Genomic DNA, 17,001 nt, shown 5'->3' with positions numbered 1-17,001 from the left:
TCACCCTTGGTCTTCAGCCTGGAATCTGGAAGGGATAGCAGAGCCTTGGCTGAGGACCTCAGGTTCTGACCAGGCATGTATGGTGTCAGAAGATCTGAAATGTATTTGGGTGCGAGCCTAGAGAGGGCCTTAAAAGTTATCAATAAAATCTTAAAATCAATTCTAAAATTTACCAGGAGCCATCGAAGGGAAGCTAAAAATGGAGTAATGTGCTCTCTTTTTTTGGTTTTGGTGTGGAGTCTGGCTGCTGCATATTGGAAAAGCTGTAATTTATATAAACTCTGTTGAATCAGACATGTGTAGAGAGAGTTGCAATAGTCCAAACGAGGGTTAATAAAAGCAAACTCCTCACAGCTGATAAGGTTTCTGCCCTCTACTGCAGATGATGAATAAAATGAAAACATTCTGTGGAGCTCATGAAGATTGTTACTGTGTTGTGAGCGGTGCTTGTTGTGTTTTGTGTTTATGGAGCAGCTGTGAAGCTGCTGCATGTTGACTGTCAGCGGTGAGATTTGTATGTCTGAAGCATTTTTTACAGGCTGAGGTGGTAATAAATGACCCAGTAAAACGTGTGGTGGTTAAATTCAATAATTAAAATCAAGACTCAGTTATGTGCTATGTGGTCAATTGTGATATAAGATGATATGTTACAGATGTAGTACTAATAAATGCCTGTCCTGCAGGTGGCGGTACAGGCAGCCAGCAGACCATTCTCCATGAGGAGCAGTGGAAGATGCCGGCTCTGCCAGCACTGCTGCTGTCGATTTACGCTGTTGTCCTGCTGCTGACCATGGCACCGCTCTCCTTCAGCCAGGCCAACACCCTCTCTGCCGTCCGGATGGGTGAGTACATCACCGTGACGTGGGTTTGAATCCCACAGTGTCTGTCTGTCTGCTGTAAAAACTGTTGCTGCCAACACCTAAACATTTCACAGTTGCTAGCTTAATTTAAACTCAAAGTTGCTGTTTTGAGTGTTGACTGAGTCTTGATACAGAAACATTGCATAAATTCCAAAGCATTTAGTATTCTTGTGCTTAAAACAAGAACAAGAACAACTTGGCTGACAATGCAGTAGCCCAAGTTATTTTCACTTGATTTTCTCTTCCAGAAGTATTAAAATATCAGAAAGGCAGGATCTTCCAGGTGGGAAGCATGTGTGCTAACCACCACACCACCATGCCAACTGAGTTTTTTTTGCCACTGTTACACCACTTTGTTCCAAACTGAAATATCTTGACAATTCTTGGATGAACTGCCATTCAATTTGGTACAGGCCTTCATGGTCTCCACAGGATGTATTGTAATAAGTCTGGCGATCCCCTGACTTTTCATCCCACTACATCTGTGTGCAGTTAATACTTGTTATGTAGCTGTCACAATAAAGGCTCTTTCATTTTTGTACTTTGTGCCTTGATATTTTGGGGAATCTAGAGTCAGTTTATTTTCTTGTGGAGAAGGTATTGTGCCTTGCCTACCTGTGCATCACTGTGTTTCATCACTGTCAGATCCAAGTAGCACTTCCTCCTTGTTTTTATTAATCATGTCATATTGCTTAGCTGTCCTTCTTCTTTAAGCTACAAACTGCTCTATTAAGCTACGTGATGACATTAGAATGGATGGACAGCAGCAACCTGTTGTTGTTTGTCTTGACTTGGGTCTTGATTGGGACTTGCTGGTCAATACTTAAGACTTGATTCAGATTTGTTGGTCTTGACTGGGGACTTGACTTGGGACTTTTTGGTCTGGTTTTGGAACTTGACTGGAACTTGTTGGTCTTGACTTAGAACTTGATTGAGACTTGCTGGTCAAGACTTAAGACTTGATTGGGACTTGATTGGGACTTGTTTTGGACTTTTTGGTCTGGACATGGGACTTGGAATTTGCTTGTCTTGACTTGGAACTTGATCTGGACTTTTTGGTCTTGACTTAAGACTTGATTGGGACTTGTTCTTGACTTGGGACTTAATTGGGACCAACAAATTTCAATCAAAAGGTGAGCGTGGAGGGGGGGTTTTAGATGCTGTTAGACGATCTGACAAACACAAGCTCCTGATAGAAATGATTTACCCAGAATCCTAGTCTCTATAAATAAAAACACACACACAAACACATTCCTCTCTTTCTCCTGTTTGAATGGGATCGACAGATAAAAACACAAACTCTTCCTCTGCATCACCTCTATTTTTGAACGCTCCTCCCTAACTTGTTACTCCTCCGTTTTGTTGTTTTTGTATCGCTCTCCTCTTGTGTTTCCTTGTCATTTAGTTTCTCCTCTCACCACCCACCACTGTCTCTGTTTGCCATCTTGATTCCTCACACACTATCTCTTTGCTTTGTTTGCCGTTTTACGAGCCTCCCCGAGGCTTCCCTTTGTCTCTGCCACTCTCTCGCTCTGCGTTTCCATGTCTTCTTCTTCTTCCCTCCTCGTTTTGTTTCTGTCCCAGGTTGGATCATTTGTAAGCACAAATAAACTTGGCAGACACTGGATCAGGGAGTATCTCCGTGACTTCCCTTCATGATTCATGGCGAGGCCTGAGCGTCGCTCTGCTATCAGCACCTCTTACTTCCTGTCCTCATCACGCCCCGCAGAGGAGGATTAACTCCAATAAAAGCAGAGACTTAACGTTAGAAGTGAAAGTTCAGCTCCCTCCTCGCAGCAGATAACGTTTTTTCCCTGTTCATCTCTCAGCCCTTATGGCCCCAAGTTCAAATCCCTGTTGCTTTTGTCATGCTGGGCTTCGGCAAAACCGGCGGGATCTTACATGCAAGCTGCCCTGGCAACCGGGTCGCATAGCAATGTGTAATAGCTCACCTTTCACTCGTTCATTAATAACATAACAGCTGGCTGCTCCACACACTCGCCCTTATATTCGACACACACAGTGAAGCACACACATGTTTCTTTCATGTCTGATAAGTGAAGTTACAGTGAAAATAACAGAAGTAACACTTTCACCCTCACTGATGATATTATGGAGAAGAAAGACTGAATTCAGATGCAAGGATGAATACATTGACAGAACTCAACATTTATTTGTCATGGGAAAAATAAAGAGTTCAGTTTGAAACATTTCACCCCAATATTAAAGGAAAAGTGGAGCAGTTTGTTATATTTTTCTTGCTGTCAACAAATCCCATGTTGCAGTCCCAAACCAAGAGTGTGTTCGCCCGTTACTCAATACTTCCTGACTTCCTGTCTGCGGATCTCAGCTCCGAGCCCATTGGTTCCTACTGAAGACGTAAATCTTTAAAAACACCTCACAAATATATAGTTTCATGTTTAAAAAGTAATTTAATCAGTAATTTCCCCAAACAGCTGCTCTCTGTAGTTTTTAAATCAGACTAACAGGAGGAAACAGAGCATCTGTTGGGGACTATTTCCAGCGGCGGATGAATCCACATGTGGTGCTGTAGTGAGTGTTTGGGGCAGCAGGACGGTGTGTGTGGGGCTGAGTCAGAATAAACTACAGTGTGTGTGTTCATGGTGATGAAGGAACATGTCAGCCAGTGCAACAGAGCGGCTCGCTGATGTGTTTTAATAGTTTCTGGACAACGATGGAGGAAGAAGATCCATCAGCTGTGATTCACACACACACACTTGTGGCACAATCAGGAAAACTGTTCCCACAAATTGAGTCTGCATCATTTTGTATGAGATTGGACCATTCTGCAAGTTTGGTTAAATTTCTATAGAAAAGATTGGAATGTGTGTATTTGTATATATATGTATATACAAATATTTGTATTTAATTTATTAAAAAAGTTCTTGTTCTTGCTGTGCACAGTATTAAATAGTAAATAATAATTAATATTATAAAGAGTCCGGTCTGGACCTGCTCTATAGGAAAAGCGCAATGAGATAACTTCTGTTATGAATTGGCACTATATAAATAAAACTGAATTGAATTGAATGCATAATACATTGCCTTATTATTATGAAATGAGTAAAAGACACAAAACTGTTTCCAAAATGTCACTCTTCAAGATAAAAGGATTACATTTGCTACAAGTCACCAACAACAAAGATTTGATAAATATTGCCTTAGATATGAAGAATAACATAACAGAAGCATTTGTGGTTTGACATATTTATTCAGTATTACAGGCTTAAACCCACCAACAAAACAGTTTTTACTTTTTAGTTTTTACAGTTTATTATAAAAGCATGAGTATGAAAGATTCTCTTTAGTTGTCCATTTACATTTAGGTGATTTGTCCTTGATAATCTTTTTAAAAGTTTTTCTCATAGCAGTTTTGTATATTTATTCAAATAATGTTAAAATAGGTTGAATAAACTTAATGACTCACTAACTCAAGTAGACATTTGACAGGAAGGTTGCTGGTTTGGCAAATTTTGACGTAGGATTTTCTTTTTTTTTTAAGTAGGAAAATTAAGGTAAAAATAAAATCCATTGCTTTTTCCGAGTTGTTGAAAGAAATTGCTTTTGTAAAAAAAAAAAAGGCTAATCAACAGTCAGACTGTCTGTGTTTGTTTAAATTCAGCCAAAAAAGCTTTTTGACTGTGTTCAGGTGCATAGATGTTTCCTTTTAGCTGCATTTTTCTCTTCAAATGGTGGAAAATCTAATTTAGTTCCACTCCAGCACACTCAGCTATAACCAAATTTGTTCAAGGTGCGTGATTCAGTACCTGAGAAATAAAAAGGACTGTGTGAAAGTGTTTTTGTCTTTCAAGGACTCAGGTCATGCTGGGAAACTGCCAGCAGTCAGATGCTGGTACAGTTTGTCCTGCGGTGGATACTGTAGGGCAGATTTATGTGCTGCTATGGCAGGTAACAAAACACCAGGCAATCATCAGGAGGCACACACATTTCATAAGATCTTTGCAGTTGCTGGGTAACAATCATCTGAACAAAAGATGAAAAAATACCTGCTCACTGCTGTTTCATTCCTACATGGTCGTGACGACATTCTGACCACCAAATGGTCTTCCTCAGGTCAGTCAGAACCGGAAAACCTGCCTGTGCAATAAGCAACCATCACCTGGAGGGTCTACTCTGCAACAAGTGAAAAGTATTCTTGGTGAATTTGGAATTAAGACAAGTTCAGTAGTTGTTTTTTATTTCTGAAACATTCCTGTAAGAGTTGTTTATGCAACTAAACAACGTGTTTTCATACAACAGTTCGTTATGCACCATTTTTTATGAATAATCCTACGAATATCTAGCAACCAGCAACAGGCGTACCGGACCTTCATCGTCATGGTAACAATAAAAATGTGGTTAACGTTGTGAAACGGTCGGAGTTTGGTTAGGTTTAGGCACCAAAACTACTTAGTTAGAAGATCATGGTTTGGGTTAAAATAAGTAGCGTTCCGTCAGTAAGTCACATGACGCAAATCACATGACTTAACTTATGTAGGTTACGTAATTTACGTACGTAACTTAGAATGAGTCAGCGTTGACTTTTGGTTTCACACAGGACCTGAACCTGTGTCTCCCAGGTGAAAGTCCTGTGTTTGTTTAGTCCTGTCATATTTACTTAGGCCACTAGAGGTCGCCGCCTAATAATAAATGTAACTGCCTCTGTCTGCAATGGCTGCTGTGAACAAATGTGCCCGACAAAGTACGTCCACTAAAAGTGCTTGTTTTTGCCACTGACAGGTTCAGACTGGTATTGTAAGTGTCGACAACATTATGGAGAGAGAGAGACCTTTTTGTTTCACCAGAAAAAGCTGTTATATCGCTCTTGCTCACAATCAGAATCTGTTGAAAAAAATGATAATTTTACCTCACAGTTCATTTAAACTCTACAGAAACAAAATAAAACTCACCAGTACCGTCTTTGTTAGTCTTTCCACTGTTCCAACAATCAGCAACTGTGGTTTGGTCAAGATAAATCCTCAATTCACTGCGTTAGATGAGAAAAAAAACAGTTTTACAGGAGGGACTCACATGCACTAACATGCACGCATGTCCGGTGCAGAGGTATAAACAAAGCACAGAGAGGCTGCGATAACAACACAGGCAGAGGGGCCCATTACGCCACTATATCTTTATATAGCAAACTGTTGTTTGCTGCTATATTAATGTTCAGAATCTCATTTACAGAACCTTTAAGGTTAGGGAAAGGGAACAGTCATGGTTGACTGTTGTTAGGAGACAAGATACAAACCGGCGTCAAAGTCTGAGTGTTTATATGCCCAACCATCCACCATGGCCTCGTCCCTAAAGGCCGGGGCACACTTGAAACTAATTAGTCCGCATGAAGTGTCGTCAGGCTGCGACTGAAGGCAACAGTGATTGTACATGTTCTGCATGGTCACACTGGAAGGCTTATAGAGGGATGAGATGCGATAACTGCAAATGGGGATACTTTTGGACAGATGTGTGAAGAATGGAGAGAAACCCTGCCTGCTTTCACACCTCCATGCACCCGGCCAATCACTGCATGAAGTCGTCTGTTTCAGAAAGTTACAAAAATTGGCGGACGCAGCTTCCCCACTTCCGGGAGGTGGGTGGGGGGGGTTGAAGTTTCAGATGTTCTTTGGCAATCTGTCAAGCATTTCGTTTAAAGCCAACTGAGACCTGAAGAGGTTTTGCGGCTGTAAAGCATCATGCGACATCTCCCTTTGCTACTGAGAGAGGAGTTCGAGGTGTTTGAGCAGACAACCCACGCCGAGAGGACAGTTTCTGTAGAGAACAAATTCCCATTTGTCTAATTTGTTTTTGTCGATTGTTGTACTAGGAACACAGCTGAAAATGGGAGCATAATGATTTTGGTACTTGTGAGCGTTAAGAGGCTTCAAATGATTATTTTTAAGTTTTTGCACCAATTTAGACACATCATACCTGTAACTGGGTCTACTGATGACATTTATTTACTGTTATTATATAAACAAGTTCATATGATTCAAATGCTTTTTTTAGAATGACTTCATGCAATTTTTCTCTTTCCAAGTATACGAGTGAATCAATAGGAAACAATGTTAAGATTACGTTCTCATGTATGAATCCATGAACACTTGCCTGATCAACAGTGATACCCAACAGTCTCTCTGGTTATCCAATATAGAGACGAACCTGTATACCTCAACACATTTTTAAAACACAAACTGCATTCTTGTAACAAACGAGCAAACCTGTGTGCCAGGGAATCGTATTTACAAGAACAACATCTGTGCAAAATGTGTCCTCAGATGACTCAGGTATTTCAGTACCTTGCCAGTCTTATCCATGGAAACAAACCCTCCAAGAAAGCAATTATAACCAGCACTTCACATGAGCAGCAATCAAATCACAAAACAAGAACGACTCAGTTCTAATTATCAGTCACATACATTTAACGAGCAGATTCATCGCCGTCATGCTGAGAAACAACCCCGATGAGATCAGAAACTGGGACTGTAATTAGAGCACTTAGAACTTTGTGTTTGTGTTGCAGGTCTCCGGCCAGGCCCCCACACCAGCTCGCAGGTCAATAAATCCCAGTCAAATGCCAATTAGTGTTCAGAGAAACTGATACCAGAGGAGAAACCAACAGGAGTCAATCTGTGTATCAGAATGTTGATGAAGAAGTTATGGCTGCAGAGAAACAGTAGACTGTGGATTCAAACAGAGCTGATTTACACAAACTCAGTTTCAACAAGAATCAGCCAAGCTAGCGGCTCTGTGAGGCTGTAGTGAGGCACAGCAGCGCTTTGAGCTAAATGCTCACTTCATCATGCTAACATGCTTACGATGACAATGTGTGGTTTGAAAGAGTACTCCACAGATTTAGCATAGCACTCCTATAACGCTGTCAGACTCACAATGGATAGTTTAAAAAAAGGATCAGCAACAGAACCAGAGATATCGCGTGTTTTATTCCACATATTCTTCCTTGTCAAAACCCGGCACCTACATTACCCATAATACAACTCGACCACCAGAGATTATGGTGTGTCACGCTAGCAGCAGCTAGTGTAGCCTGCAGCCTGCAGCAGAGAGGAGCAGCGGGCTACAGAGGTCTGGTGAGCTCACTTCTTTCTAACTCCACACCAACAGATTATTTTCATTTTCAAACTTGTAGCCTTCAGCTCAAACCGACGCAGACTCAAGGACATTTATCAGACTTCACTCCCTCTGGATACACAAAAGGCTTTTGTACAACTTCTGTCACATATGCAGTCATCACTTCAGGGAGTCAGGGAGTGTCAACCAGTGGAGATACTGCACACAAGCACTGGGTGGATGGATACAATGTTGTTCGCCACGTAACTCCCTCTAAAACAACAGGCAACCAGATGTGCCCTTTTCACATCTCTGTTTATGTACGGATTCAACAAATGAGATATAACATGTCTATTAGTGACCTTTAGAGGTGTCGGTAGGTGGGTTTTTTAACTTTGGACAGAGCCAAGCTGCAGCCGCTCTTTATGCTAAGCTAGGCTAACTACATTCTGGCTCTAGCTTCTTGTGCACAGACGTGATATTTACCCTTTCATCTAACTCTCAAAAAGAAAGCAAATAAGTGTAGTAGTCAAACCATGGATGTTTTAAGAGAGCTGGAGACCATGCGGCGAGTCAGTCTCACTGCCAATTTCAACTGCAATCCCAGTGGCCAGCTGCAGTACTGCAATGACACAATCCCTCCATTATATACAGAGACCAGAATCAGAAATACTTTATTGATCCCGAAGGGAAACTCTTTGTTACAGCAGCTCGTCTTTACATCAGTGCACACAGGAGAAAGTACTAGCAAACAATATGATACACTATAAAACACTATAAAAACAGGTCAGAAAATAAATTAAGTACCAGTGCTCTGTGGTACTTTTGGGGGGATGAGTCTTCCGCTGAAGGTGCTCCTTTGTTTGACCAGCACGTCATGGAGCGGGTGGGAGACGCTGTCCAAGATGGCGTGTAGTTTGGCCAGCGTCCTCCTCTCTGACACCACCGCCAGAGAGTCCAGCTCCACCCCCACAATGTCACCGGCCTTACGGATCTGTTTGCGTCCGCTACCCTCAGCCTGCTGCCCCAGCATGCAACAGCATACAGGACAGCACTGGCCACCACAGACTCATAAAACATCTTCAGCATTGTCCGGCAGATGTTGAAGGACCTCAGCCTCCTCAGAAAATAGAGGCGGCTCTGGCCCTTCCTGTAAACAGCTTGAGTGTTCTTGGACCAGTCCAGTTTGTTATCCAAGTGTACTCCCAGGTACTTGTAGTCCTAAGTCCCAGACTTCTGCAAAACTGTTGCAAACTAGTTCAGTTCTTACTTTTGATATTATATTTTTTCAAACCATGAAGGTTTTGAAACATGAAGCAAACAAGCAAAAGAGACTAAACGTTTGTGGTTCTTGAGACACTGGATAAGTTACTTTACTGTCTCTGGAATTAATTGACCTCACATGATAATGTCTGGTACCATTTCTACATCTGTGCAGCAAAAACTCATTTCCGACGGCAAAATTTCCAAAGAAACAACGCAGCTCATAATTCATGTGAAGATCTTGCTGGTGAGTTTTTCTTGACCTCCGGCGGTTTAATTTCTCACCTTGCTGCAGTGATGCACATGTGTACTCCAGGAACCCTGCGACGTCACTGTTGGCTGTGGTCACAGGATTGGATTACATTTCCCAGCTGTTCGTGTTATTGCGTCTAACCTATGTACTGATGCAAAGTGGTGACTCAAGAGATGAAAATCAAAAGAGCCTGAAATCAATCTTTAAGTGACATCAGCTTGCAGATACTTTCTCCTCTGGCATGATTAAAAATCAAGTCAAGTGCATAAATATTGTAGTGAAGGATTTTAACGATTCCGCAGCATCAGTGTCCTTCCTGCCGCTAAAAACCTCCATGAATTATTTCAACCTGTGCTATCCGTCATTGTGAAGGATTAATTAGCTTAAGTTCATCAATAAATATCTCTAAACTACAGACCAGAGCTAGTGTGTTAAAGGTAGTTTGTTACCGCAGAATGTCTGTAACATTAATCCTTTAAAAATGAGCTCAAAGTACATTTTTAAAATTTGGAGCATAAGTCATTTTGTAAGTGAAGGTGTCAGTTTTTATTTGAAAAGGCAAATGTCTCATTTTGGAGGAAAACCCAAACTGAATATAAATTTCATACGTTTAGTGGAGGAAACTTTGTTCCCTTCTGTCCGACCTCTGAGCCTGTTAAAGCCACCAGCTCAATATTAAAGGTCAGAAACATCACAGAACCTGCACACCAAAAAAAAAGTAAATAAATAAAGTTAAATAAAAAGATAGAAGCAGTGACGGGAAGAGAAGAAAACCGAGTGGAAGCAAAGAGAATCGACCCACTAGAGAAATGAAAAGTAAACAAATCCTCCGTTGGCCCGGAGCTTTAATCTGCAGCATTTTGTCGTTTGAGAACTTTTTAAAAACACACCCTGCGGCTCGACTTTAACAAAGTATCTCTGCTAAATGCCTCTCAGACTACAACTGCAGGGTTTGTCTGTGACATCAATGGTTTTACTATTTGAGAATATATCAGCACTTTTCCTGAGAAACTGGAATTTAAAACCAAAACTGAAGCTTGATTTAATCAGAAAGTTACATAATGGTACAATGATGTCCACACACAGTACCTGGGCTCTATCTGACATGTGAGTGAACTAACCAATCAGAAGTTAGGACAACACTAAGGTAAATGTGAAGGGGGAAATGTATGATAACTGCCCTCCTAAATTTTAGATAAGTTATAAAAAAAATAAGGATACAATTCCTTTCATGGAAGGAGAATGTGTCACTTTCTGTCATTTTGGCAAATATTTCCTCCAGTTGTATAAGTAGTATAAGTTTTTTTTTAAATCACTAACATCTGAAAATATTAAATTACTTTACCAAGAGACTTAAGCTGTGTCCTAAGTCCAAACTACATACTAATTCTAAGGAGGACCTGAAGTGACAAAATTAAGTACACCTAAAAAGTCCATATGCTTAAATTAAACTTAATTTATGAGTGTGCTGTTGTGTAAATTATTGTCCCACAAATAAATATACAAAGGAAATGGAGGAGCTGCTCACAGCTGCAAAACATTACAACAACATTTGGATGGTGCTGACGAAGCTCCGAAAAAACATTCTATTAGTATTAAATTAGTATTAAGTATTACATTTAGATAAATATTTTTCCATCTGTTTTTGAAGTTTTTATTAGCAGTAGCATCCAAAGTTACTGTTCGATATATCCTTTGGTGCACATAGGATATTTAATAATGTCCTGTTAGTACTGTACATTACAGTAAAGTCACGCCATGTTCTCTCTGTGTAGTGTACAGTACTATAGTGTGGCATTGGGACACACCATAAAATATAGTGATTCTGTGAGGCCAAATGCTAACATCAGCATGCTAACATGCTCACAGTGACAATGCTACCATGCTAATGTTTAACAGGTGTAATAACCTGATTATTTAGTATATCAGGGTATTTTGTGTTTTTTTATTTACGAGAATGTATACCATTTCATTATTATAATTGCACTGAGGCATTGTAATTTCATTTGTGATGAATAATTTCATTGTTTATTATACAGTTAAAATATGCATTTGCATAGTGTTAAAAGTTTATAAATAGAAGAAGAATTCATAGTTTATTCAATAGGAAAGAAACCCAGTAATGTTTGTTTTGTTGTTATTTGATTTGCTGGAGTGTACGTAATGACGCAACACTAGAGCGTAGAGAGAGAGAAAAAAAACATCGATGTACTTCCTTCCTTTTTTGTTTTGTTTTTGGCCGTAACGGTGAACTGCAGACTGGTAGGATTATTCAACACTATTACAAAAGGGATTTGAGCGAAACGCGAGCTTGCTGACTCACTCGTGCACTCGTGGCGGGAATGACTCTGGTAAATAATTCATGTCGGGGGAATTTCTTATAGTGAATACATTTGATTTAAAACTGAACCTTTTTTTTTGATACAAAAGCATAAAACGTATCCACTGTGTGAGTCTCGCATTTGTACACTGTAAAATCAACACTGTAAAAAGGAAAATAACCACAAGGTAATTACATTTAGATGTACCTGTTTATTGACTAATTATAAATTATTATACCTGAGAGTCCTTTCATTTATTTTGAAGCTAGAATCATACTTTTACCCTAGATAAAGGTTTTATACATCGGGATGTCTCTTTTGCCAGTGTTAAATTTGGAAGTTAAAGGAGTCTATATACTGTAGTTATTCCTTGTTAATAACGAGCTGGTTGGCAAAAGGGTTACACAGGTATAAAGTTTACCATGTTTACCATAATTTACCATGTCGGCATGCTATTATTTGCTAATGAGCAGTAAGAACAAAGTACAGCTGAGGCTGATGGGAATGTCATTAGTTCTGATCATAAACCAAAACATTAGACAAATTAAAATTTTGACCTGATGATGGCACTAGATCAAAAGTCAGAGGATCACCAAAGTTATTACATTTCATCCTGATGGGAACATGAACATCTGAACCAAATTTCATCACAATCCATCCAGTAGTTGTTGGGATATTTCAGTCTGAACCAGAGTGGTGGACCGACAGACATCACCATCCCTGGAGCCACATCGCTAGCTAGCCTAAAATATTCTACTCAAAAATGCATCCTGATTTATTGTGAAGGTCAAAAGCGTATACACACGGCTGGACTCCGACACAAACTGTTAAGAAGAAGAAATAAGAGACAACAGATGTCTTCAAGCTCTCACCTTTTTGTTTACCTGCAAGAAGAACTGAATTCTTCAGGGAACAGTCTTCCCGCCACATCGCAGCTCTCCACTTAAACCAAATTTTATGTTGTCACGGTGGCCCGCTCAGGAAAAAAATCAATACATGTGTTGTACACTGGACGATGTGCACAGAGGAGTCTGGTTTGCCTCTGAAAGGACACCAGCCACCGGAGGACTGTTCCGCCCGCGGGCCGACGGAGCGATTTGTTGTTTTTAGTCTCCGTTTTGTCTTGTCTCGTGGAATGTGTCGACCTACCTGCAGCCCCCAGAGTCCAGACTTCCTCACTCATATCAAAGAATGTCAGATGCGTGAAGCTCAGAGGTGGGAAGTGACAAGAAAACCTGTTAGTCATTTTTTTCTGAAGTTACACCGCCTCCAGGGGTGAAATAAAATCAGTCTTCAGAGCTCTGTCTGGCTCTATAAAAGGATTTTCATCATCGTGTCTCAGGTTAAATCCAGAACAAAACGCACAGCGGCGGCGCTTCAACTCGTTCTACAACCTCTTTACATAAATACAAGATGACGTTTCTGCACCGGCGGGCAGGAAGATGGGAGCGAAGCTGAAACAGCATCATTTTATATGAAGTTTGAGTGGAGCTTGTTTTTACAGGTAATTGACAGGAAAAAGAAGGAAACACAAAGAAAGGAATAAAACAGAGTGAATGAGTTTATCACAAACTGGTGTCAGAGCAGCGAGTATCTGCTGCCGCATGTACAGCAGTATCAAAGTTTGCAGTTTCAGAGTGCAGGAAATGAATAGGTATTTCTTTTAGTTATGTTAGTAATATATAATATATGATATGTGCATTCACACTCAGTAATTTGCCTTGCTTCCAGAATCTACTGGAGATGTTTCTCACACTGCCCTTAAATACAGTACCTTAGTGAGAAAAAATGAACACCTTCAGATAAATCATATTCTGAAAAGTTCAGATAATGAGTCGAAGAATCGCTCAAGAAGTCCCTGTGCTTCATTTTTAATGGATGATAATGATTCAAGCCCGTTCCGTTCCTCAGACCTTCCTCGTGTGTTTTGGTTCCTTCTGTCTCTTGACAGTTAAATGTTAATGAGCACTGAGCTGCTAACAAAGATGGCCGCTCAGAGCTTCTGACATTACAGAAGAAAACCGAGACAAGAGAGTCGCTCCACTCCAGAAACGTTTAGGACAGAGTTCAAGTGTTTGACCCGCTGTGATTACTTCATCTTTCCCTCTCCAGCATTGTTAACGAGCTGTGTGAGCATGTGTGTGTGTGTGTGGGCTTGTTTTACTATAATCGTGGGGTCCAAAAACCAGGAGCCCACTATACTTGCGGGGTCCCGGCAGCTTTGTGGGGCCAAAATGCTGGACCCCACACGTTTAAAGGGCTGTTTGAGGGTTCAGACTAGGTTTTAGGGTTAGGGTTCGGGTCCCCACGAAGATAGTGCCACAAGGCTGTGTGTTTGTGTGTGTGTGTGTGTGTGTGTGTGTGTGTGTGTGTGTGTGTGTGGTCGTAGTGACCCAGAGAACCAGACACTGTGTAAACACAGATAGTGTCTGAACACTGCTGAGGCTCCTGACTCTATCTCCCCTTTCATCTTCATCCCCTGAGCACCGGGCATTCTGGGAAGATACTGAGCTGTACCTCTCTGTCCTTTTAGGCTCCAACAAGCATCGGCTTCTTCCTATAACACAAACAGCATTTTGCAGTATTGAGTATTTCCAGTTTAGGAGGTCTCTTCCTCCACGCATTTCAGAGAGAAATGTGACAAAAGTCAACACGTTTACAGATGTTTCTGATTATGCAAAGAAGTGCTACTTACAATAAATGAAAAACAGATCTTGGAAATCCAAATATAACTATTAAATTGTTGGAAACATTATTTCCCATTAATATATGATGATTTTTAAATATGGAATGAAAATTAGTATAGTAGCCTACATACTGTTTACTATTAGTGTGTAGTATATACTTTAAAGGCAACACACACCGGCGGTGTATGATGTGTGTTGAAACACCTGCACTCACTGTTTTCTGCTCACACATCAGGAGCATCTTCACCCGTCCACCCTTCTTTCCCTTCTGCTGTATAATGTGTCCAGTGTGTGTGCTGTCTGGGTCAAATGATGGACGTCAGATTACGTGACGCTGCATAGTTCAGCCGGTGCGTGCTGAACTTCAGAATGACTTTTAATATGGACTTTTAATACTAAATGGACTAAAATGTTTTAGAGAATTGGTATCAACCTGTACTATTTTATTTACTTTCTGGTGATGGCTTTTGTTGAGCAAAGCTTGCTGTTTCCCCATATTTTCAGTCTTTATGCTAAGCTAAGCTAACGGGCTGCTGGCTATAGCTTCATATTTATCGTCCAGACTCGAGAGTGGATCTAATCTAACTCTGTGAAAAAGCAAATAAGCTTATTTCCAAAGATTTTGAACTATTCCTGCCACCAAAGTGTTTTAGTAGCCTGGACCTAAAACAGGATGCAGCACATGTCCAGTGTCAAAGTCCTGATCTTTGTTAACCGACCATTCACCTGGACCACCAGCCTCCAGCCTCTGTGGAGCACAATCACTTTTCCTGGATTGGAAAAAACGTTGCCAGTGAACACCGAAGCGTATTTGGGGAAACCGGTCTCAACTAGAGATCCATATTAGTTAAACTGATCTGATACTACTTCTTTGTATTTTTATCCTTTTGTTGTATTCCTGAGAAGTTTTACCGCACCACGACGATTCAGAGAGAAACACGAACCATCTGGCTCTTTTTGTGTTTTCCTAAACTGCAAAAACCCACAACAGTCTTTTTGAGGAAGGACACGATAAATCACCTCCTAGTTCGCCCAAAGAGCCGTTAATTATTTAAGAAACACAAATCAAATCCAGAACAAACCCCAGCGGCAGCGGCAGACTTTCTGCTTGTTACTGAGTCTCAGCAGCATATTCACTTTGATTTTTAGTCTTGCTGTGTGGTGTCTTTGCTCTGCGGCGTTACAGCTCAGCGTCCGCTGAAACAGGAAATATGGAAGGAACAATTACACTGTAAAAAAATCTATCTGAAGGCTCGTAATCAAGTCCTGAGCCAGAAATTTTTTCTTTCTCCTCTTCCTCTGTGTTTAAACAAGAGAAGAAAACTGACCTCCTGGTCTTAACATATTCCCTTTCCATATAACGAACTCCCTGGTTGCTCTCTCCTGCGTTTCCATCGGCTGTCTGACTGCAAGGTCGCATTTTTCAGCGTGCTCAATATTCAAAGCAGGCGAGTCAGCGTGGAGGTGGAGACGAAAATAAACATGGCAGGTGTTACTGTACACAGCCACCAGGTACTCTTTCTTTACCATTTCTAGCAGGAGGAAATAGAAACGATGACGAGTCGTTTTTATTCGCTGCAGCTGCTGTGAACGCGCCGCTCTGCTTCCTGTTTAAATCCAAGGACGAGTATCAAATCTATTTTTGGTACGTCATCTTGCTTCTGGTGATGTTTTCACTTCTCACACTGTACAGGTTGTGTTTCACCTGGCTGAGATCCAATCATGGTTGTCCCATTTTCAGCTGTAGTAGAAGGCTGTTTGTTCCTGGATTATTACAAAGCCTTTGTCACATGTGTTCTTGTGCTCTGCAGTGTTTTCAGGTGACGAAGACGCACTTTAAATGACAGCACACGAGTAAAAATGCAGAAGTTATGCAACGCTGGTCCTGACTCCTCAGTTCAAGGATGGATTCTGATTAATGTTCAAAAACGAATGATACTGAAGTAAGCCGTGACAACTAGAAATACTCGTGTCTGATTAGGCAGCAGGTGTCTTTCTGGTAAACTTCCATCAGTATCTACAAAGTCACCTCTTCCAGACAAGAATTCAGATGTGTTTTGTTCAGTTAGCTTCCAAACACAACATCCTAAATAGTTCTCTTTTGTCCAAAAATACCATCCAAACAATAAAACTGTTGTCAACACATATGTTAGTAAGGACGTTTGTAAGGAACTGATAACAAATGCCATCTGAAAAGCCTGACATTGGGATGAGGAGATGCATATAAATAGCCCATTGGCTGTCAAAGCATTGTAGCTGTAGGGCAATATTTCCACAACCAAACAGAAAATGCTAATGCAGAAATGGGTGTGAAGTGGGTTCAATGAAAAGTTTCTCTGCCCCACAACAACAAAAATAGTTGTCTGCCCTGAAATAACCATGGTAAACATGGCAAATATCAAAACTACAATATTTTAGAGGACAGCATAGAGAGGATTAATGCATTCGGTAGTATTCTGGTTGGTGTTAAAACAGTGAAATGCCTAAGGGGGTTCAAATCCAGTGTTTTTACATGTAGAGGGGGAAAA

The 17,001-nt window shown here is 40.7% G+C and overlaps 1 pseudogene; it reads left to right on the top strand.

Moving 5' to 3' along the window:
* LOC122864478 overlaps window positions 1-17,001 on the top strand; it is a 94,682-nt pseudogene that overhangs the window by 4,953 nt on the left and 72,728 nt on the right.

This window comes from Siniperca chuatsi, linkage group LG17 (genome assembly GCF_020085105.1).
Source record: "Siniperca chuatsi isolate FFG_IHB_CAS linkage group LG17, ASM2008510v1, whole genome shotgun sequence".
In the NCBI taxonomy this organism is placed as follows: domain Eukaryota; kingdom Metazoa; phylum Chordata; class Actinopteri; order Centrarchiformes; family Sinipercidae; genus Siniperca; species Siniperca chuatsi.
This window is presented reverse-complemented; position numbering and strand designations above follow the sequence as displayed.